Raw genomic sequence first — 23143 nt, 5'->3', positions numbered from 1 at the left:
CTCTAAGATAACAGTGCCGGGAGGTGGAAGAGTGTTATCTCCAAACCCTTACCCCTCCCAGCTGTCTAGATTGCCCCGAACAGCCAGGAATTTAATGAGCCTGGAGTTGTCTCTGACTCCCAACCACAACCAATTCGGAATGCCCCAGGTCCTGCAGCACAACAAAGGCTGCCCTGCAAAGCCCCGGAAGAGCCTGCGAACCCTGCCCGGTCCGCAATAGAGCATCACATTCTTCAGATTCTTGTGTAAAAGCCAGAAGTAAGGCAAGGGGGTGGGGGTGGGGGGCTCTAATTTCAACCTGAGGGTCATTAAAGCCTGTGACTTGTATTAAAAGGGAAGAGACCCATCCCTCTGTACTATGCTGGTCCTCCAAGGTGTATGATACTGCACAGGTCTGCACACCCGGACCTCACAACCCAGAAGCGCCCTCAGCCTAGTGTCTCCCCTTTGAGGACATCAAGGCTCCAGGACACACAGCGGGTCAATGGCAGGAGGGATTCTGCCAGACTGATCTCCAGCATCATACTGGTGGCCACTATGTCTTTCTGTCTAACATAGGTTTAAAGTTCTAGCCAGAGAGTCCACAGAACTAACCCCAGGTAGAGTTCAGGGGAGACGTCGAGGTGCTGATGGAGACTTGTGAATTCCACAGTGCTCAGCAGCAAGTAATTAATCTCATGACGAGGCATTTTTCATGAGCACTTGGCATTATATACCCACCTCCCCCTCGCCCTGGCAAAGGCAGGAAACAGTGGGTGGCAGGCCGGCTCTGGGCAGAAGGCGGGCTGAGAACGGCATGCTGGTGGGCTAGGAAGGTACGAGGGGGTGGTATCCATTCTTCAGAGGGAGAACAGCAAAAATCCAGGTTCCCCACAAGGACCAGGCTGACCAGACCTCACACCAGCCTGTCAGCCCTCACCTGCTGTCTACCCGACAGGTCTCTTAGGATGGAACAGGGAAGGCTGTAATTTACACCTGGTGCCATAAAGCCAACTAGGTAATGCAACCACTGCTGTGTGGCTATGCATGGAAGTCTACAAAAACCCAGTCTCACAACTATTGCCCATAAAGTGGTTGAAGTGGGATGAGAAGGCAGGAGAGGCGATGGAAGTAGATATGGAAAATAACTGGCCTGAAAATGAGGCGCTGGGAGAGGATCTTAGATCACTCACTTTGCTACCTGGGGCTAGTCACGTAGGTTTTCTTGGAGTCTCAACATTCCCAGCTACAAAATAGGAACACTAATACTGCCACCTTCATGGGATTGAGAGACTCTTGTTGCAGTAACCCGAAAGTGACTTTAACCTTTATAACGTGATAGAAAAATTAGACTGAAAATTGTAAACGGATAAAAATATATAACCTGGCACGGTGCCAGATAAACTGTGGACAGATAAGACATATAAACAATAAAGTTCAACTTTATTGAGCGTCAAAATCCTCTGTGGCATTTCTTATTTTCCTCATTCCATAGATAAGGAAAACTGAGGTACAGAAAGACGACATGACTCACTCAAGGTTAAAGGGCCTGCAAGTGCAAGAACCAGGATTAGGGCAGATGGTCTGAGTCCAGAGCGCCTGCCTATTTACCTAAGCACCAGACACACGCCCATCATGCTGGCGAGGCTCAGAAGCCAAAGAAATAAAGCCACCTACCCAGGGCACATCAGGGTCTGTGCCCCCTGCATTCTGGTATGAATATCCTCACCTGTCTCTCAAGCATGTATCAAGTACTCACCATGGGCAAGGCACCATGCTAGGGTTCTGGCGGCAAGGCCTCTAAAAGGGGAAGCGAGACCAGCACATAAGCCAGCACAGAGAATTGCTAAGACATGAAGCAGTCTGCTGGGGACAGTGGCATAAGCGAAGTATTCGGCAATGCACACTTGAACCGTAGCCATCCAACACTCGGGCCAGCAACTGGGAGTTTAGGTTAGAGTCCTGCACCAGCTTTCTACAACTGTTCCTCTTTACCGCTGTCAAAAGGGCTTATGACTTAACAGAGGGGAGGAGCCACCTCCAAGAACAATTGGCCCACAGGCACCGGGCAGAAGGCAGGGGGCAGCCCCGGGTACTCAAGTGTTTTGATCAGAAGTAGAACCCCGGAGCAGAGAGTAAAGTGGGACAAAAGGAAAAAGCGATGGTGAACCGGGGTGGGGAGTGGGGGGCGGGAAGCAGGGCAGGAGGGGCACTGATACTTATCGGGAGTCCATCATGAACTAGACACTGCTGAGTGCATTTCATACTTCAGCTACCCAGAGAACACGGACAGATAGTTCTATGAACCAGAGTTTACAGATGCAGAAACTGGAGCTCAAAGCAATTAAACAACTGGTAGAGTACCGTCCTGGAGGGCTCGTCCCCTGGACCTGAAGGCATCAACAGAATGTCCCTGGATCAGAGAACCCTCTGCTGACACAAACCCACTCCTCTACTCCCTTCTTCCCTGTTATGGATTGAATTGTGTCCCTACCAAAAATATCCATCATGTGGATATTTTGCCCTAACTCCCAGTACCGCAGAATGTGACTGTGGTATTTGAGGACAGGGCCTTGGAAGAGGTAATTAAGTTAAAATGAGGTCCTTCGGGTAGGCCCTAATCCCATGGCTGGTGTCCTTATAATACAAGGAAGAGACACCAGGCGTGTGCGTGCACAGAGAGAAGACCACGTGAGGACACAATGAGAGGACGGCTACCTACAAGCCAAGGAGAGAGGGCTCAAAGGAAACCAAGCCTGTCCACACCATCGTGGACTTCCAGTCTCCAGAACTGAGAGAATAAATGTCTGCTGCTTAACCACACAGTCTGGCACTTCATCATAGCAGCCTGAGCAAATTTTTTTTTTATTATTTATATTTTTATTTTGAGACAGGGTTTCACTCTTGTTGCCCAGGCTGGAGTGCAATGGCGCCATCTCGGCTCACCACAACCTCCGCCTCCCAGGTTCACGCGATTCTTGCGGCCTCAGCCTCCTGAGTAGCTGTGATTACAGGTGCCCGCCACCACGCCTGGCTAATTTTTGTATTTTTAGTAGAGACAGGGTTTCACCATGTTGGTCAGGCTGGTCTCAAACTCCTGACCTCAGGTGATCCACACGCCTTGGCCTCCCAAAGTGCTGGGATTACAGGTGTAAGCCACCATGCCGAGCTGCCTGGGGAATTTATTACCTCTCAACATACCCCTCACCTGACTTGGGCTCTCTACAGCTCTTACTGTCTTGACCTACCTAGTAAGCATGTTTGATTATTGTCTGTTTCCGCCACTAGACAGGAAACTGCAGGGACTTCAGTTGCCTTACTCAATGACACGTCCCCGGAACCTAGAACAGTCTCTAGCAATTGACACATATTTAATGAATACATAAATTGAATGAAAATGGGATGTAAACCCACCTGCTGCTTCTGAAGTCACCCACTCCCTGTCCCATACCCCACTTCCTGCTGCTTTCTCTATTCCTTGCATCCACCTCTCCTTCCTCCAATATAACAGCTACTAAATAATTTTAAATAGTATAAATTCAGACTGCGCGCAGTGGCTCGCGTCTGTAATCCTAGCACTTTGGGAGGTCGAGGTAGGAGGATCACTTGAACCCAGGTGTTCGAGACCAGCCTGGGTAACATAGCAAGACCCCATCTCTACCAAAAAATTTTAAAATCAGCCAGGTGTAGTGGCGTGTACCTATAGTCCCAGTTACTTGGGAGGCTGAGGTGGGAGGATCACTTGAGCCCAGGAGGTTGAGGTTGCAATAAGCTATGACTGTGCCACTGCACTCCAGCCTGGGCAAAAGAGTGAGACCCTGTCTCTTAAAAAAAAAAAAAAAAAAAAAAAAAAAATTGACAGGTAATTAAAAAAAAAGTTAGGTTAAGATTTAGGTTGTGTTTTTGAGTTAGTATTTAACCATGGGAGGGTATTAAGGACTGACAGAGCTGTCCCAGTGAAACCTCAGGCCTGGTGCTGATCCAGGTCCCAAGAGCAGGCTGGAGGGGGGACGAAAGGAGTTCCGAAAATCTGCAAACACACAAGGGCAGCGGTGGCCACCGTGACCACCTGGGCCCCCAGACCTGTTTGTGCCCTTAGCCGGGTAGGGAGCAACAAGACTTTGGAACCTTTCCCATGAGAAAACGACTTCTCTCCTGCTGTCTAGGAAGACAGCAGAATTCAGGTCAGCTGGATTTGAGTGGGGAGCCGGGGTTAGGAAACATGGGTCTTGGACGCCGAAAGAGGCAACCACAACACCTGGCAGAGGAAGCCTTTCTCTAGAATGAAAGGAAATACCAGAGCAAAGGCAACTCTTGCATTCCAATTTCTAGCCCCTTGACCACCCATCCTCTCCCCTTAGGCCCACCCCCAAATACTCTCTTTCTACAAGCATCTGTCTGCTCAAAAGTAGCCACTAGGATTCTGAAACTTCCTCTTTACAACAAAACTAAACTGTTGCAACTTGTTGCTACCATTTTCACACCATCCTGGAAAACGCCGGGGGGCCTCAGCAGAGCCCAAGTCGCCTGCCAATGGCCTTCCGACTTTGGAAGACCACTCCACCCCACTATCCTCCCCCTGCCCCTGCCCTCAGCTGCCCCTGCTCCACTGCCACCCTCGGTAGGGTCTCTCTCATTAGGGCCAGGGGCTATTTCCCAAACCTCCCTGTTGTCAAGGTCTCTTGGAGACTTTTTCTCTCCCTCACTTCCTCCCAGTGGGTTTTCTGGCCAGGAGCCTTGGAAGTGGCAGGCACAGTGGAGGCGGGGTGAACAGGTTGAAGAGCTTCCTCCAAAAGCCCAGAAAGATCTCCCAGCTCCCTTGTTCCTAAGCTTTCTCACCACTAATGACAAAGTGGTTTTACCTGTTTTCCATCAGCCGGAATCGACTGGAATTGGGCATCCAAGCAGCCGCCATCTCCTCAGCCCCCTCAATCACAATAACACCAGAGTGAAGTGGCATGCTCCTAGGTCTACACTGCGAGCCCCTCCAGGACAGGGCCTGGAACCTCACATTCATCTGCATCCTGACCAGTGTGCCGTTTCTGGCCTAGATCTAGAACAGATGTACTGGATACGTTTGCTGAATGAATTTCCAAGAGTCAATAAAACCCATGGAACTTTCTGGCAACATGAAACATGGCCCCTCCCCTCAGTGGACATAAGTGGGTCATTAAATTATGAATCGTGGAGACCAGTGCAACATAGGAACTTCACATTATAGTACTAAGTAACTCAGAACACAGTCTCTGTTCTGCTTACAATTTTGTAAAATACATGTGTCTATGGACAGGAAACCCAGAAAAATGCAAAACAGTGGATGAGGTGCGGGGCAAATCTGCTTGTTGCCAGCTTTGTTGCAATAATGCTTGTGCAATAAACACCACATGCCCCCCTTATTTCTTTTTTACTTTAACAAGAGAAGAACTGGCTGGGTGTGGTGGCTCACACCTGTAATCCTAGCGCTTTGGGAGGCCGAGGCAAGTGGATCACCTGAAGTCAGGAGTTGAAGACCAGCCCGGTCAACATGGCAAAACCCTATCTCTACTAAAAATAGAAAAATTAGCCAGGTGTGGGTAGTTCACGCCTGTAACCCCAGCACTTTGGGAGGCCAAGATAGGTGAACCACCTGAGGTCAGGAGTTTTTGAGACCAGCCCGGCCAACATGACAAAACCCCATCTCTACTAAAAATACAAAAATTAGCCGGGCACGGTGGCATGCACTTGTAATCCCAGCTACTCGGGAGGCTGAAGCAGGAGGATTGCTCGAACCCGGGAGGTGGACGTTGCAGTGAGCCAAGATTGCGCCAGTACACTCCAGCCTGGGCGACAGACTGAGACTCTGTTTCAAAAAATAATAATAAATAAAAACAGAAGAACTGATTCTAATAACAATTAAGTCTCTCTCAATATTCCATGAAAAATCTCATTCCAAGACCTTTGGCTGGAAAAACATGCTGGCCACACAACCAGAGGGCGCAGGCAGCATTCCCAGCATCCATCCCAAGGTGAGTGACCCGGGTGTGGAATCCTGCCCTCCCACATTTCCTGGGAAATGGGGCAAGGAAGCAAGCCTTCACGGGCCGCCTTGGCTTATGCAGAGGCTGGGTCTTAGCCGAAGGAGGAGAGGAAGCGTTTCACCAGCCCCAGGTGACTCACAGGGCCTTTGCCAACCTGAATCACCTCTGAACAAAGATCTGCCTGAGTCTGGGCAACTGAACGAGGTCCCACCCCTGCTCCCTGGACTTGCCACACCATGTCTCTACTTTATAATCTCAAAGCCTGCCTCCTTCAGGAAGCCTTCTCAGACTCCCCCATGCCTTCTCCCTGGGTTCCCAGCATCTGTATCTGGTGGGAGACCATCAGCAACCGGAGAGAAGGGCCCATGTTTCCTTTCCCTCCGTGTTCCCAGCACCCAACCAGTGCCTTGTACCTAGAATCAGTTCCAAGGAGTTACTACTGAATGACTATGGATCTGACGGGTGGATAGATGAGGGACGAACAGAACGCAATGGTTTCAAGTGGGCTGATGTCAAGAGCCCACGACGCAATATGATGGCAGGTCGTCTGGCTAGCTGGTTCCCCAGAGGGCACTACTCAGACAGGCACAGCAGTGCCTGGATTCATGCTAGGACCAGGGTCTTCCCACCTGCTCTCCCTTAGGTCCAACCATATTCATTTGAAAAATGGCCAGTGAGGTTAAAGGTGAAGTCAGTAGCCAAGGCATCACTGCTGACCTGGCAACCCCGCTGTGGGTTGCCAACTGCTGTATGAGAGATCCCATTCTGCTGCAGCCCAACGTTCTCTCTGCACATTGAATGAATGCTCAGCCACTGGCGAGGGTGGAGGCCTCAAGGACCAGCCCAACTGCTCACCGCCAAGTGAGGAAACACAAGTCCAGGAGTGCAGGGCGTCTCCAAGGCCACAGAGAGTCAGGAGCTGGAGCACCCAAGTTTGAATCCCTGCACAGTATCCCCATCTGCAAAATGAGGATAAGTCCCTACCTTATGGAAACAAGGGAAGAATTAAATGAGATAATCCATGTAAAAGCCCTAGCAATGGCCAAGTGTAGGTGCGGTGGTGGCTCATGCCTATAATCCCAGCACATTAAGAGGCCAAGGCAGGAGGATCACTTGAGGCCAGAAACTTGAGACCAATCTGGACGACACAGTGAGACCCCATTTCTATTTTTCAAAATGTAAGTTAAAATTTTTTAAATAAAAGATAATAAATTTTTTAAAGTATCAGCATGGTACCTAGTACATACAAGTGCTCAATAATTTCTTTTTTTTTTTTTTGAGACAGAGTTTTGCTCTTGTTGCCCAGGCTACAGTGCAATGATGCAATCTCAGCTCACTGCAACCTCCGCCTCCCAGGTTCAAGCAATTCTCCTGCCTCAGCCACTCCAGTAGCAGGGATTACAGGCATGCACCACCACACCTGGCTAATGTTGTAATTTTAGTAGAGATGGGGTTTCACCATGTTGGCCAGGCTGGTCTCGAACTCCTGACCTCAGGTAATCCACCCACCTCGGCCTCCCAAAGTGCTGGGATTACAGGCATGAGCCACCACACCCGGCCAATAAAGTTTAATAATTATAATTAATAGCAAGGCTGTGATGTGACCCAGACAGCAGCTCTTCCTCCCTTCCATGCCCACCTTCCCATCCTCCCTCCTCCTCTCAGGCAATCCTAGCCTCCCGGAACTTGGCTCAAGATGCTCAGATGTCTCCAGTGACTCAGGGTAGCATGGGCTTCCCTCAGTATCCCAACTCCCTGTTGGAGGATAAGGCTGCTTGGTGACAGTGACCAGTCTGTCAGTCCTCCATCCCTGCTGAGCTCCACCAAGACAGCACAGTGCAGACCACATAACTGGAGCTTAGGGAGTCTCTGTGGACTGATTTGGCAGAGGGCAACTCCCTTATACCCAATACTTGGTTCTTAAATATAAAAAATAAAAACTCAAAAATGCCTCCCTACCACCTTTCTCCTCCCAGGGATTCCCCCCTCAGTGTTCTGTAAAATGAAGAGGTCACTAACCAGCATTAAAAAGCTTTTGGTTGTCTAGGCTTCCCTGTCACAGGCTTAGAAGTGAAGACACCAGCCAGGCACAGTGGCTCACGCCTGTAATCCTGGCATTTTGGGAGGCCGAGGCAGGTGGATCACCTGAGGTCTAGAGTTTGAGACCAGCCTAGATAGCATGGTGAAACCCGTCTCTACTAAATATACAAAAATTAGCTGGGCGTGGTGGTGCACACCTGTAATCCCAGCTACTCGGGAGGCTGAGGCAGGAGAATCGCTTGAACCCGGGAGGCGGAGGTTGCAGTGAGCCAAGATTGTGCCACCACACTCCAGCCTAAGCGAAAGAGCGAGACTCTACCTCAAAAAAAAAAAAAAAAAAAAAGAAGTGAAGACACCAATGAGACCTGAACCCCATTTGTGCAACAAGGACTAGGAGCTGATTCTAACTGTCCCAAACATAGAGTTACAGCCTGGGGACAGAAATGAAAGAAGACCCTGCCTTTGACCTCCTCATCCACGTAGGACAGTGAGTTCTCAAATCTTCTCCCCCATTCTGGCCCAGTTAGATTAAGTCACCCAAACTGTCCCAAATGCCTCGTTCTTTGTGTTTATCAGACAGGAAGCTGCCTCCTCTAGCTCAGTGACTTAATGTGAAACACAGGAAACACAGTGGCTTTTGAACATAGACAATTCTAAATAAAGGTGTCTCTATTGCTTTGTAACAGCCTTTCTAAAATACATATATATATATATACTTAAACCAGCTCAGATCAGTATAACGAGATGAACTGTACTGCATGGGAAAAGGATGCAAAAGTTGCAGGCATAAGAAACCCCAGCATCAATGCCGGGGGTGGGTTCCAGCAGGTTCCTCAGTCATCTTAATCATCACACCTTGTTATCAAGCGACAGGCTTGTTGGATAAATATGAAATCTTTAAAACTTGAACCTGGCCGGGCGTGGTGGCTCACGCCTGTAATCCCAGCACTTTGGGAGGCCAAGGCAGGCGGATCATGAGGTCAGGAGATGGAGACCATTATGGCTAACACGGTGAAACCCCGTCTCTATGAAAAATACAAAAAAATTAGCCAGGCATGGTGGCGGGCACCCTGTAGTCTCAGCTACTTGGGAGACTGAGGCAGAAGAATGGTGTGAACCCGAGAGGCGGAGCTTGCAGTGAGCCGAGATGGTGCCACTGCACTCCGGCCTGGACGACAGAGCAAGACTCCATCCCAAAACAAACAAACAAAAAAATACTTGAACATGTATTTTCTACTACCCAAGGAGAGATGATGTTATTGTTAATATGAAGAAAAGGAGAAGCTGGACGAGGTGGCTCACGCCTGTAATCCCAGCACTTTGGGAGGCCAAGGCAGGTAGACTGCTTGAGCTCAGGAGTTTGAGATAAGCTTGGGCAATATGGCAAAACCCCATCTCTACCAAAAAAAAAAAAATTAACCAGGCGTGGTGGTGCACGCCTGTGGTCCCAGCTACTTAGGAGGCTGAGGTGGGAGGAATGCTTGAGACGGAGGCTGAGACTGTAGTGAGTTTTTATCGCACCACCACATTCCAGCGTGGGCAACACAGCAAGATGCTGTCTCAAAAAAAAAAAAAAAAGGAGAGAGATGAAGGGGAGGAAGAGGAGGACCAGACCACTTCACATCCATTTATAATGCTAAGAAAGAGGCTTCTCCATGGTGCAGATGAGAAAACTAAGGCGAGCAGCAGGACAAAAGGCGGGGGGTCTGGTCCTAGCTCTGCCTGATCCCAAAGCTTTGTTTTGTTCCCTCCCACGCATTTTGTGTTGAAAATACAACAAATTATCACCCAAGACATTAAGCGACCTAAAGTTACTAGAAATCAGGGCTGGCTGAGGACAGTGGGCAGCGGTGTGGCTTTCTGAATGGCCCACCCTGCTGCCTGGCACCACCCCATGTGAAATATTGATTTTTCGAGCTGTGGGAACTTTCAGCTCAAGTGGCCACGTCCAGCTGGAAGAAGTTCAGAGAAACCCAAAACACTTCCCACCCCATTCCTTAACCCTAGTGCCCCCCGCCAAAAAACAACAAAAAAGACGAAGAGAGTAGAAGAATAGACTCTTAAGGAAAGATTAAAGGAGCTAAGTATGTGTTGCTTTGCTAAACGGGGAATAAACATCAAAAAAAAAAAAGGGAGAGTCACCATTTAGAAAACACATTTAAATGAAGCCTCCTGATTTGGGAAGGCACTGGGATGAGTGAAACCAGGGGCCAAGGTTTTCTACTGACTCACAGAATGAGCTTGGGCAAATCACTTTTTCTCTAATTAGGAAAAAAAAAAAAAGAAATGTTATTTTAATTATTCCCAACATCGCTTCCAGCCAGGCATTCTATAATTCTAAACCCAGTAGGGAGGGTTTTCATTGTTGTTGCTGATTTTTCTTTTAAGCAGGGGATCATTTCAAATGAGAGGTAAAATGAAAGAAGAAAGGCTCTTCTTTCTAAGGCCCACGTTCCCAAAATGTAAACGTCCTTTTGATGAGTAGCAACCTACTCAAGGAGATTAGCTTCGAGCTCCCCAACACATTAAAAATTGTACAGAAAGGCCAGGCGCAGTGGCTCACGCCTGTAATTCCAGCACTTTGGGAGGCCGAGATGGGCGGATCACAAGGTCAGGAGATGGAGACCATCCTGGCTAACGTGGTGAAACCCCATCTCTACTAAAAATACAAAAAAATTAGCTGGGTGTGGTGGCAGGTGCCTGTAGTCCCAGCTACTCAGGAGGCTGAGGCAGGAGAATGGCGTGAACCTGGGAGGCGGAGTTTGCAGTGAGCCAAGATAGCACCACTGCACTCCAGCCTGGGCAACAGAGCAAGACTCTGTCTTAGAAAAAAAAAAAAATTTGTACAGAGAGACATCATGCTTGGTCCAAGAAGGGGAGACAGGGACCTCCCTGAGAAGCCCCCTTTCTCCTCTGGGACATATCACAAGGATGATAAGGGCCTCTGACTGGTACCAAGGAAGAGACTCGAGGGTGGGGGAGATCAGCTACCTGTAACCCCACTACAGGCCTCAGCCCAACCTGCGTGGCAGGAAGCCACACCTTTCGGGAAGGCCATGCAAGGCTCCCTCCAGCCACAGCAGGAGGGTCCCGGACTAGAGATGCAGACAGCCACTGAGGGACTCCCAGCTGCTCCAGTGCTCGGCAGAAGTCCAGCCAAGGGCTTTCTCTGGGGACACCTGCCCGGTTACTGAATCATCTCAGGCTCAAGAAGCTAATCGTGGGAATGGGAACCTGAGTAATTCCAACAGAAGCCTGCCTAGGTTACTTTTTAAAGAGACATGCATTAGACCGAGTAGGCAGCTCCCCTCCTGCCTCCCAAATATTTGGTGCCATCTAAGCACAAGAGATGGGGACTGGGTATAGATACAGGCCACCTGCCCATGCAGTGACAGTCCCATTTTAGAGCCGGGCTCATAGTGTGTACTCATGTGTGACTCACACCATTCTCCAAGGAGGCCTGGAGGCTGCTTTGCAGGACCTCAGGACCCTGACGGGGTCTTCCAGACCTCGCTCAGGAAAGGAGTCAACCGGGCACAACAGCAGCGCCGGCAGCTCCTCCCAGGGCCCACACCATCCAAGGTGAAAGACAGCCGTCCTTGAGAAGAGGGGCAGTGCCCTCCGATTCAAAACACTCCTCTGATCACATCTTCTCAAGAATTTGGGCTTTTCCAGTGTTGTTATACATAAAAACCACAGGCCAGATGTCTCAGGGGAAACTGGGGACAGAGTGGGAAGGGACATAATAGTGGATGCAACGACCCCAAGTTAAAAAAGAACGCTGGGTGGCGGGCTGCAGTGGCTCACGCCTGTCATCCCAGCACTTTGGGAGGCCGAGCGGGGTGGATCCCCTGAGGTCAGGAGCTCGAGACCAGCCTGGCCAACATGGTGAAACCATGTCTCTACTAAAAATACAAAAATTAGCCAGGTGTGGTGACGGGTACCTGTAATCCCAGCTACTTGGGAGGCTGAGGCAGTAGAATCGCTTGAACCTGGGAGGCGGAGGTTGCAGTGAGCCGAGATCACACCATTGCACTCCAGCCTGGGCAACAGAGTGAGACTCCGTCTCAAAAAAAAAAAAAAACAAGCCAGGTATGTGAGGGCCTGGGTTGGGGTTCAGGTTGGGGTGGGTTCCCTAGGGCAGGATAGCTTATGATTTGGAGCCAAGCGAATTATGGAAACCTTGCAAGAGGGATCCCAAAACGCTTTCCACACACACACGCAGGCTTTCTCTTCTCATACAGCAAAGAAAAATCAATCATCTACCATTTCCCAGAATATGAGGAAGTGGATCAGAAGGGACTTCTGTTTAAGTGGTTACTCTAGTGATGTGACATCATGGGAAGAAAACAGGACCCCAAGGTTTCAAGCACAAAGACCCTTCCCTCCTTCCTTGTACAAGGTAGGCATTCCGTATGCAATATGGAACCTAAAGCAATGCACTTTAAAGTTGAAACCTACAGATTGGCCAGCTGGACCTCTTATTTTTATAGTTAAGAAAAATGAGAAATAGCTGAATTTTTGATTCTTTAAGGACAATATGGCCCGGCGCAGTGGCTCATTCCTGTAATCCCAGCACTTTGGGGAGAAGAAGCGGATGGATCACCTGAAGTCAGGAGTTTGGGACTAACCTGGGCAACATGGTGAAACCCCATCTCTAATAAAAATACAAAAAAATTAGCTGGGCGTAGTGGCGCACACCTGTAATCCCAGCTACTCAGAAGGCTGAGGCAGGAGAATCGCATGAACCCGCGAGGTGGAGGTTGCAGTGAGCAGAGATCGATCATGCCACTCCAGCCTGGGCAATAGAGCGAGACTCCATCTCAAAGGAAAAAAAAAAAAAGTATTCAGTGAAATGTACTGCTCACTCCCTGTTGCCTATGCAACCACCATTACCAGGGTCTCAATATCTTTCCAGAAATACTGCATGCACAGAGCGGAGTTTACATACCATGTTTTACACAAAACGAAGCACCATTTACACTACATTGCGTCTGGTGTTTTTCACTTACAACACAGCTTGCAGAGCACGCCCTATCAGTACATATGGATTGACCTCATTTTTCAAAGGGCTGCAAGGATTTCCACTGTACAGCTGTACCATGATTTAGTTGACCTTTTTAATAGAGAGCTTGTTTCCTGTCATTTTCTATGTCAATGCGGAGATGAAGATTCTCAGATATTCCCTTTAGCACATCTGAGTTTATCTGTGAGATAAATTCCTAGAATGCACTCAGAAGGAGTATGCTTTGACAGATACTGCCAAACAACTTTCTTTTTTTATTGTTGTTGTTTAATGTAATAGAGACAGAGTCTCCCTATGTTGCCCAGGCTGGTCTCAAACTCCTGGGCTCAAGCAATCCTCCCCTCTTGGCCTCCCCAAGTGCTGGGATTACAGATGTGAGCCAACATGCCCAGCCCCAAACGACCTTCTAAAAAGAGGGTTGTACAATATACGCTCCCATCAATAAGGTATCAGAGTGCTGGCCAGGCGTGGTGGCTCACACCTGTAATCCCAGCACTCTGGGACGCCAAGGCGGATGGATCACCTGAGGTCAGGAGTTCGAGAGCAGCCTGGCTAACATGGTGAAACCCTGTCTCTATTAAAAATCCAAAAATTAGCTGGGCGTGGTGGCAGGTGCCTATAATCCCAGCTACTCAGGAAGCTGAGGCAGGAGAATGGCGTGAACCCAGGAGGCGGAAGTTGCAGTGAGCCGAGATCATGCCACTGCACTCCAGCCTGGGCAACAGCGAGACTCCGTCTCAAAAAAACAAACAAAAAAAAGAGTGCCTAGGAAATTAAAATTACTTGATTTTGCTGGGCATGGTGGCTCATACCTATAATCCCAGCACTTTGGGAGGCTAAGGCAGGTGGATCACCTGAGGTCAGGAGTTCGAGACTAGCCTGGTCAACATGGTGAAACCCCATCTCTACTAAAAATGCAAAAACTAGCTGGGTGTGGTGGTACACCCCTGTAATCCCAGCTACTCGGGAGGCTGAGGTGAGAAAATTGCTTGAACCCAGGAGGTGGAGGCTGCAGTGAGCCAAGATCACGCCATTGCACTCCAGCCTGGGCAACAGAGTGAGAACCCATCTCAAATAAATAAATAAATACATAAATAAATAAATTAAATTACCTAATTTTTCAGTTTCTCAGGCACTCCAATGCATAATTTGTGGGCACATAAACTGGTATGATGTCTCTGTAGGGAGATATGGTACCTCCTAGGAAATCAAACCTGACCAGGCACAATATTTCACACCTGTAACCCCAGCACTCTGGGAGGCTGAGGCAGGAGGGTTGCTTGAGCCCAGGAGTTTGAGACTAGCCTGGGTAACACAGCAAGATCTCATCCCTACAAAAAACACAAAAATTAGCCGGGTGTAGTGATGTGCACTTGTAATCCTGGCTACTCAGGAGGCTGAGGCAGAGAATTCCTTGAGCCCAGGAATTTGAGGCTGCAGTGAGCTATGATGATGCTACTGCACTACAGCCTGGGCAACAGAGCAAGACGCTGCTTCAAAACAAAATCAAAAAACACAAAGGAAATCAAACCTCCCCTTGCCCAGAGCCAGGGTTGGAAGCAAGGTCTCCAGTCACCTAAGTCCAGTGCTCTTCCTGTATCACCCTTTGGCTGTCTCCCAGACCACAGGAAACCACATGTTTGAACTAAAACCACAGTCTGCACACCTTCTGTCCCAGCCGGGACCCTGTGAAGAGATTACTCAGCACAAACTCATCACCAAGTGCATCCAAAAGCATCAGCAGATGGGCCTCATAGCCACTTGCCTATTCACCATTCGGGCATCACAGTCCACAGCCGCAATATACGCATACCTTATTGTGCATAGAGGCAGAAAGAACATGGAGCTAGAAGCCAGGAAAACAATCTATCCTCCACCCTCATCCCCGCCCCCTCAACCTGATAACCCAGGGAGTTAAGACTGATCATTTATACTAAAAAAAAAAAAAATGTGGGCGGGGGGCCGCGTGCAGTAGCTCACGTCTGTAATCCTAACACTTCGGGAGGCCGAGGCGGGTAGATCACCTGAGGTCAAGAGCTCAAGACCAGCCTGGCCAACATGGTGAAACCCTGTCTCTACTAAAAATACAAAAAAATTAGCCAGGTGTGGTGGCGGGCACCTGTAATCCCAGCTATTCGGGAGGCTGAGGCAAGAGAATTGCTTGAACCCAGGAGGCGGAGGTTGCAGTAAGCCAAGATCGTGCCACTGCACTCCAGCCTGGGTGACAGAGACCTTGTCTCAAAAAAAAAAAAAAGTGGGGGAGGGGGTGCTGGGCATAGTGGCTCACGCCTATAATCCTAGCACTCTGGGAGGCCGAGGCAGGTGGATCACTTGAGGTCAGAAGTTCCAGACCAGCCTAGTCAAAATGGCAAAATCCCATCTCTACTAAAAATACAAAAATTAGCCAGGTGTGGTGGCAGGCACCTGTAATCCCAGCTACTTGGGAGGCTGAGGCAGAAGAATCACTTAAACCTGTGGGCAGACGTTGCCGTGAGCTGAGATTATGCCACTGCACTCCAGCCTGGGCAACGAGAGTGACACTCATCTAAAAAAAAAAAAAAAAATCACATACAAGCCGAGTACGGTGGCTCACACCTGTAATCCCAGCACTGTGGCAGAGGCCAAGATGGGCAGATCACCTGAGGTCAGGAGTTCGAGACCAGCCTGGCCAACATGGTGAAACCTCGTCTCAACTACAAATACAAAAACTAGCGGGGTGTGGTGGTGGGCACCTGTAATCCCAGCTACTCAGGAGGCTGAGGCAGGATAATTGCTTGAACCCAGGAGGAGGTTGCAGTGAGCCAACGTCACGCCATTGCACTCTAGCCTGGGCGACAGAGCACGACTCTGTCTCAAAAAAAAAAAAAAAAATATATATATATATATATACACACACATACACACACACACATATACAGCCACTACGTAACAGGCCATGTACATACTTTATTTCTTTCAGTTCACGCATCTTACCCAAAGGGTGGGATCTTGATTCCCGTATTACACATGAGCACATTCAGGCTGTGAGGCTAAGTGACTTGCCTAAGGTCACAAAGCTAGTAAGCGGCAGGGTTAGGATTTGAACTCGGCCTATTTCCAAAGCTCACGTTCTTTCCACTATCCCACTCTTCTCAGCTCTAAAAGTGGGATTCAGTAAGACACAGGAGCAGCACTGCCAGGGTTCTATTCTTTTGTCAGCAGAGGACTCCAGCCCAGGGTCTCAGCACACCAAGGGTTAAGGCTGAGAGGCAGTGACTCTCTAGGGCTGCACAAAGGGAAATGCACTTCCTGCCCCAGCAGGCAGAGATGCTGTTTTATGCTCAGTAAATTAGGACGTTTGTTTAATTAAGACGACACACAGATTTTGTTATTCTAAATATTTTTGGAACATAATGCTTGGGAGGAAGCTGTCAAGGCATGGGTTTTTTGGGTTTTTTTTTTTTTTTTTTTCTCTTCTTCCTTTGCTTTGGGTTTCTCTCTCTCCCTCTCCAAGAGAAGGGTACAGCCAGGCTCCGGCCAGGCTCGGAGGAAAACGACAGCCAACCCCTCCTCTCCTTTTGAAATAAAGATGTCAAGCTGGTAAGGGCTGTCTTAAGTACTTTATTGAAGAATTAGCTAGAAGAGGAAGTAAAGGAAGAACAGCCAGGCTGATTTCTAGCAATACCCTACCAGGCTACACAACAATGCTGCATTTTTTAAGAGTGTTTTTCTTCTTTTAAAGAGCTAACAGATCCTTGTTTTGTTTTTTCTGGAGGAAGAGCGGGCAAAAGGCAGGCTGTGATTAACATGCGTCCTTCATCCTACAAGAGAGAAGTTGTCCCATCTCCAACCCCTTAGGTTAAAAAGTTTAAAAATAAAAGCAAGAAAGCCAGGGCCCTGATCTTCTCTCTCCTCTACCCTGCTGAACCTTTCAGATGAGCAGCCTTACAGAATGCTGCTCTTTTCTCCCGGACTGGAGAGCTCCCCAAACCGAGCCTGCCAATGCCGGCTCTCCAGACACCTGGATCTGCCCACCTGCGCTGCCAGGGCTTGCTGAGTATGAAGACTGAAGTTCTTTGGTGTCACCCCACAGTCATCTAGGGCGCAGTGGCTCTCAAATTACACTAAGCAATCTCTCCATGTTTTTAATTACCCTCCAATTACCCACAAAGAGGCTCCTCACTTTCCAACACCGCACGCTTGCCTCAGTTTGCCAAACCTGCAATGTGCTTCTCCCTCGTAGCAGCTCCCTCCTTGTCCCAGAGAAGTGGCCCCTCTCAGCCTTGAAATCCCTCGAGTCCTTTGTCTATGGCATACTCGGGACACACATCACAGGCTGTCTTTGTATTTCACTCGTTCTGCCACTTTCCCCTTGAGGACTGTAAACTCCCCAAGGGCAGAGGCAGGGCCCGGGATTTCACAGGGCAGTCTGGCTCCCTTCTCCCAATCTCCATGACTCACAGTACCTTTCCCGGGTCCCTGTCATCTCCACCTCACGCTAGACTCATCTACGGATTTGTCTCAGTTCTCCCCTAAGTGCCCATGGGCACGGGCCAGGTCTTACTCAACCTCCTATCCCCCACCACCTGCCAGAGTCCCGGGCACAGAGAGGGCAGTTAAATATTTGCTCAATTACACATCTGTGTCCCTTTCCCCCCACATAGCAGCCTTGTATATAAACTGACTATTATTAATTGAGTGATTGTCTCAAAAGGCCTCCCTCCTTACCAAAAAGGGACTCCTAAGCCATCAGGTGAGCCAAACGCTGGCCCAGACAGTGGAGTTAGAATGGCCACAGTGTTGCACTGCATGGAGAAGGAGCCAAGGTTCTCTTCCCTTTCCACCGTTACTCAACAGTTACTTTGAAATCCTGTTAAACCCAGAAAAGGGCGCAGTGAACCGAAAAGTGGCTGGGCCTCTCAACTGCCCGGTGGAGAGAGCGCCTGCCTCCACGACCTGGCACTTCCCAAGGAGTCTTCTCTCCACACCGGCTGGGTGGGGCCGAACGTTCACCCTGCCCCCCACCTCAGGACAGCCGGCAAGCTAGTGCTGGGGGTGCTGCCTCTCAGTTTGAAACAGCGGGGCTTCCCTGGGGAAATGAGGATGCCGCCGTCCTGTCTCCTGCGCGTGGCCCCAGAACAGGATGGGGTGGGGGGGGACTCCAGCACAGGGAAGCGGGTGCGGGGAGTGGAGAATAGAAAACTCCGATCTGGCTCAAACAGGAAAGATGCAATCGCCCAGGCCTGGTCGTAAGGGCAGAGCCAGCTGCCCCCGCGCCCCGCCTGGGCAGGATGGCCCCTGGGTGCGGTGGAATCAGGTGCACGCCTGGGCGGCCCCGACCGCTGCTGCATTCCGGGCCTCCCTCCCCCGGGGAACAGAAGTCGGAGGTCGAGGGCTGGAGCAGGGGCTGGGGGTGGCCCTTCCTGCCTCGCGCCCAGGTCCCCGTCGGGTCCTCCTTGTCCGGACGGCCGCCGCACCTCCCCCTGGCCCTCCTCGGCCAGCCTGACGGCAGCGGGCTAATGAGGAAGTCGGCCGCGGAGGCGGAAACCGGGCCGGGTGCAAGGTCTGCATCGGGACGGTCCGACTCTGACTCAGGAGGACGCCCTGACAGCTGCCAAACGGTGCCCGCTGCCCGTTACCTCCGTGCCTCAGACGCCAGGAACTTCCACGGGAGCGGCTGCCCCGGGCTCCCAACCCGTGAGCCTGCGTCCCAGGAGCCGCGGCTCCCAGAAGGGGTTAAAAAGTTTGCCAGAGTCGGGCCTGGGCGAGGCTACGCGAGGGCGGGGCGCGTGCCCCAGCGGCAGGGGGAGGTCAGCTCCGGTGCCCAGTCCTGGGACCGCACCGGGGGACACGAGGGTCGCCGGGGAGCGCGGGTCCCGAGGCCGCCCCTGCACCCCGAGGCCTCGCTGCCGCCGGCGCCCTCCCCGAGTTCCCGCGCGGGGGTCCCGGTCCCCCTGGGAAGGATGCGGTGCCGGGCACCGGGCCACCGGCGTCCGCGCCTGCCCGCGCGGGAGGCGGGCCGCACCGAGCCCAAGAACCACAAGTCGGCCCGGCGGCCGCGCGTCTCGCCCCCGCCCGCCCGCCGCCGCCTGCCCGGGGCGGGACCGCGGTGGGGCTCGCTCACCTGAACCTGGATCTGCCCCGGGAACAGGCGCTGGTCTCCCGAGAGGACTTTCTCGAGCGCTCGGGCGGCGGCCGGGTGGGGCGAGCGCACGAGGCAGGAGCTGCAGCAGGTCAGCCTTGCTCAGCCTTCCGTGCCCTGCCCAGGAACCGCGGTGATCTGCGCGCCTCACCGCACCCAGCTCGGCTCCTCGCCGCCTTCCCGCCCCGCCCTCGGAGTCGCGGGCCCATTCCCAGCCCGGAGCCGGCTCCGGGGCGGAGCCTGCAGGCACAATCCCGCCCTCCTTCCTGCTTCACCCACTGCAGGCCGCGCCTGGCCTTGATGGGCAGACATGTTGGCCTCTGGAAAGGGGAGTGGGCGGAGCCTCTGCGGCCAGATGGGTGGGGATTCCTCCTCCTCTTTCGCCCCCACCTCCCCACCCGCTCCACCTTCCCCCGCTTCCTAGGCGGGAGCCCCGCCCTCTAGGGCGGGTCCAACGGACAGCCAGGTTCTAGGACAAGGATTGACACAGAGGGAATCCAATCAGGAGGCGGCAACTCGGGGCGCGGAGGGCTCCGGGCCGGGGTTTTGGTGCCTTGCCTGGGCCGGGGCGAGGCCCGGCGGGAGCCGACAGGGAAGGTCTGGAACTCCCCGCCCCGCAAGCTGACTGGGAAGGTCTGGACACCCCGCCCCGCGAGCTGTGCTCTCAGTCTCATGTCATCCCACCAGAAGAACAGATATTAAGTACCATATATGGGAAAAATGCTATTTTACATAATTATGATCCCTATGGGGGCGGGCATGGACTCAACCCTGGATTCCATTGTGGGCGTCTTGAGTTCGATTCCTGACCCTGCCTCTTTAGAGTTCGCACGTTGCAGCCTTTCAGCCTCCAAACCTTTGCTCTGGAAGTTCTTTCAGCCTGGAATACCCTTCGGAGCCTCTCTTCACCTCCATGTCATTAACTCGCATACATCCTTTCAGGTGCTTGTTACAAATTGCACTTCTTTTGTTGTTACTGTCCGCTACAAGAGGATAAAAAATGTTTTCATTTTTAAATGAAAAATCTTTTGATCCATTTGGAATTTATTTTTGGGGTGAGGAAGAAACCTAACATAATTTTTGTAAGAGCCACTTGTCCAGACACTATTTTCTCCCCTGATTTTAGTTGGCATCTTCATCGCCTATTCAACTATTTTATACTTTAAGCTATTTCTGACTTGTATACATTGATCTTTCTGTGTGCACCTGTGCCAATTCCACAATGCTTTAATGATCATACCTTTATAATACATTCTGTATCTATGAGGGCAAATTTCTCATCCTTACTCTTTCTTACTGGAATGTTCTTCCTATCATGACTAAACTGTTCTTCCAAATTAACTTCAGAAAAAAAACCTATGTTCTAAAGGCCAAAAAAAAAAGGGTGGGAAAAAAAGATTTTGCAACTCTGTGACAAAGAATTACTATCATCAGTATATAAAGATCTCTTCCCAGTTGATAAGAAAAACCGCGGCCGGGCGCGGTGGCTCACGCCTGTAATCACAACACTTTGGGAGGCTGAGGCAGGCGGATCACTTGAGGTTGGGAGTTCAAGACCAGCTTGACCAACATGGAGAAACCCCGTCTCTACTAAAAATACAAAAAAATTAGCTAGGCATGGTGGCCCATGCTTGTAATCCCAGCTACTCACTCAGCAGGCTGAGGCAGGAGAATTGCTTGAACCCAGGAGGCGGAGGTTTCAGTGAGCAGAGATCAGGCCATTGCACTCCAGCCTGGACAACAAGAGCGAAACTGCATCTCAAAAAACATGAAAAAAGAAAGAAAGAAAAAGAAAAACCTCAAAGACCCCAAAATAAAAATGGCCAAAAACAGGAACAGGTGATTTTAAAGAAGAATTATAAATGACAAATAATTATTTTTTAAAAGTCATCAGAGGCCAGGCGCGGTGGTTCACGCCTGTAATCCCAGCACTTTGGGAGGCCGAGGTGGGCGGATCACGAGGTCAGCAGATCAAGACCATCCTGGCTAACACGGTGAAACCCCGTCTCTACTAAAAATACAAGAAATTAGCTGGACGTGGTGGCACACGCCTATAGTCCCAGCTATTCGGGAGGCTGAGGCAGGAGAATGGCGTGAACCCGGGAGGCGGAGCTTGCAGTGAGCCGAGATCGCGCCACTGCACTCCAGCCTGGGCAACAGAGTGAGACTCCATCTCAAAAAAAAAAAAAAAAAAGTCATCAGAAATGCAAACAAAACAACATAGCATGCCATTTTCACCTAATTCAAAAAAATACAAATAAAAATGCTCGATATTGGTCAGGTTTATAGATACAGATGAGAAAGTAAATTGATCAATTGTATCTGAGAATTCATTCTAAAAGACATTAGAAAAGTACACAGAGGCCAGGCGCAGTGGCTCACTCCTGTAATCCCAGCACTTTAGGAGGCCGAAGGGGGCGGATCACCTGAGGTCGGGAGTTCAAAACCAGCCTGACCAACATGGAGAAACCCCATCTCTACTAAAAATACAAAATTAGCCTGGATGGTGGCGCATGCCTGTAATCCGGCTTCTGGGGAGGCTGAGGCAGGAGAATCACTTGAACCCAGGAGGCAGAGGTTGCGGTGAGCCGAGATCGTGCCATTGCACTCCAGCCTGGGCAACAAGAGCGAAACTCCGAAACTCCGTCTCAAAAAAAAAAAAGAAAAGTACACAGATATGAACTTTAAAGTTCTTTGCAACATTGTTTATAGTCACAAAATGTTAGAAATAAATGTACAATATAAGATTGAATACATTGTGATATATTCATATGTCAAAAAGTACAAAAAAGTCATTAAAATTTTTATGTAGATTTGTATTTGCCGACAGAAAATATACTAAGTGGCCAGACGCAGTGGCTCATGCCTGTAGTCACAGCACTTTGGGAGGTCGAGGTGGGAGGATTGCTTGAGCCCAGGAGTTCAAGACCAGCCTGGGTAACATGGCAAAATCCCATCTCTACAAAAAAATACAAAAACTAGACAGGCATGGTGGCGCACATCTGCATTCCCAGCTACCCAGGAGGCTTAGGTGGGAGGATTGCTTGAGCCTGGGAGGTTAAGACTGCAGTGAGCCTTGATCGTCCACTGCACTCCAGCCTGGGCAACAGAGTAAGACCCTGTCTCAAAACAGAAAAGAAAAAGAAAATCTGGCCGGGCGTGGTGGCTCATGCCTATAATCCTAGCACTTTGCGAGGCTGAGACAGGTGGATCAGAAGGTCAGGAGATCGAGACCATCCTGGCTAAACGGTGAAACCCTGTTTCTACTAAAAATACAAAAAAATAAGCCGGGTGTGGTGGTGGGCGCCTGTAGTCCCAGCTACTCGGGAGGCTGAGGCAGGAGAATGGCATGAACCTGGGAGGTGGGGGTTGCAGTGAGCCGAGATCGCGCTACTACACTCCAGCCTGGGTGACAGACAGAGACTCTGTCTAAAAAAAGAAAGAAAGAAAGAAAGAAAGAAAGAAAGAAAGAAAGAAAGAAAGAAAGAAAGAAAGAAAGAAAGAAAGAAAGAAAGAAAGAAAGAAAGAAAGAAAGAGAAAATCTACTAAGAGCAAATTTATAGAATACTGTTACAACATGATTTTGTCCTGGTGCGGTCGTTCACACCTGTAATCCCAGCACTTTGGGATGCCAAGGCAGCTGGATTGCTTGAGCTCAGGAGTTGGAGACCAGCCTAGGCAACATAGCAAGACCTCATCTCTACTGGTTCATTTCATGCCAGGCCCGGTAGCTCACACCTATTATCCCAGCACTTTGGGAGGCTGAGGTGGGCAGATCACCTGACGTCAGAAGTTTGAGACCAGCCTGGCCAACATGGTGAAACCCCATCTCTACTAAAAATACAAAAATTAGCTGGACGTGGTGATGTGCACCAGTTATCCCAGCTACTCAGGAGGCTGAGGCAGGAGAATAGCTTGAACCCAGGAAGCGGAGATTGCAGTGAGCTGAGATTGTGCCTC

The 23143-nt window shown here is 50.2% G+C and overlaps 1 protein-coding gene across 1 annotated transcript in view; it reads right to left on the bottom strand.

The window, feature by feature from the left end:
* The window catches only part of MYH9 (myosin heavy chain 9), a 108315-nt gene extending 88895 nt beyond the window's left edge, over positions 1-19420 (bottom strand). Inside the window, exon 1 of the mRNA XM_010389168.2 lies at positions 19166-19420. The gene's annotated coding sequence lies outside the window, so the exon portion shown is untranslated. The remainder of the gene's footprint in view (positions 1-19165) is intronic.
* Between the last annotated feature and the right edge of the window lie 3723 nt (positions 19421-23143).

The sequence above is a fragment of the Rhinopithecus roxellana genome, chromosome 13, assembly GCF_007565055.1.
Source record: "Rhinopithecus roxellana isolate Shanxi Qingling chromosome 13, ASM756505v1, whole genome shotgun sequence".
NCBI lineage: Eukaryota > Metazoa > Chordata > Mammalia > Primates > Cercopithecidae > Rhinopithecus > Rhinopithecus roxellana.
Note: the sequence above shows the minus strand (reverse complement) of the source record. Positions and strands in the feature narration are given on the sequence as shown.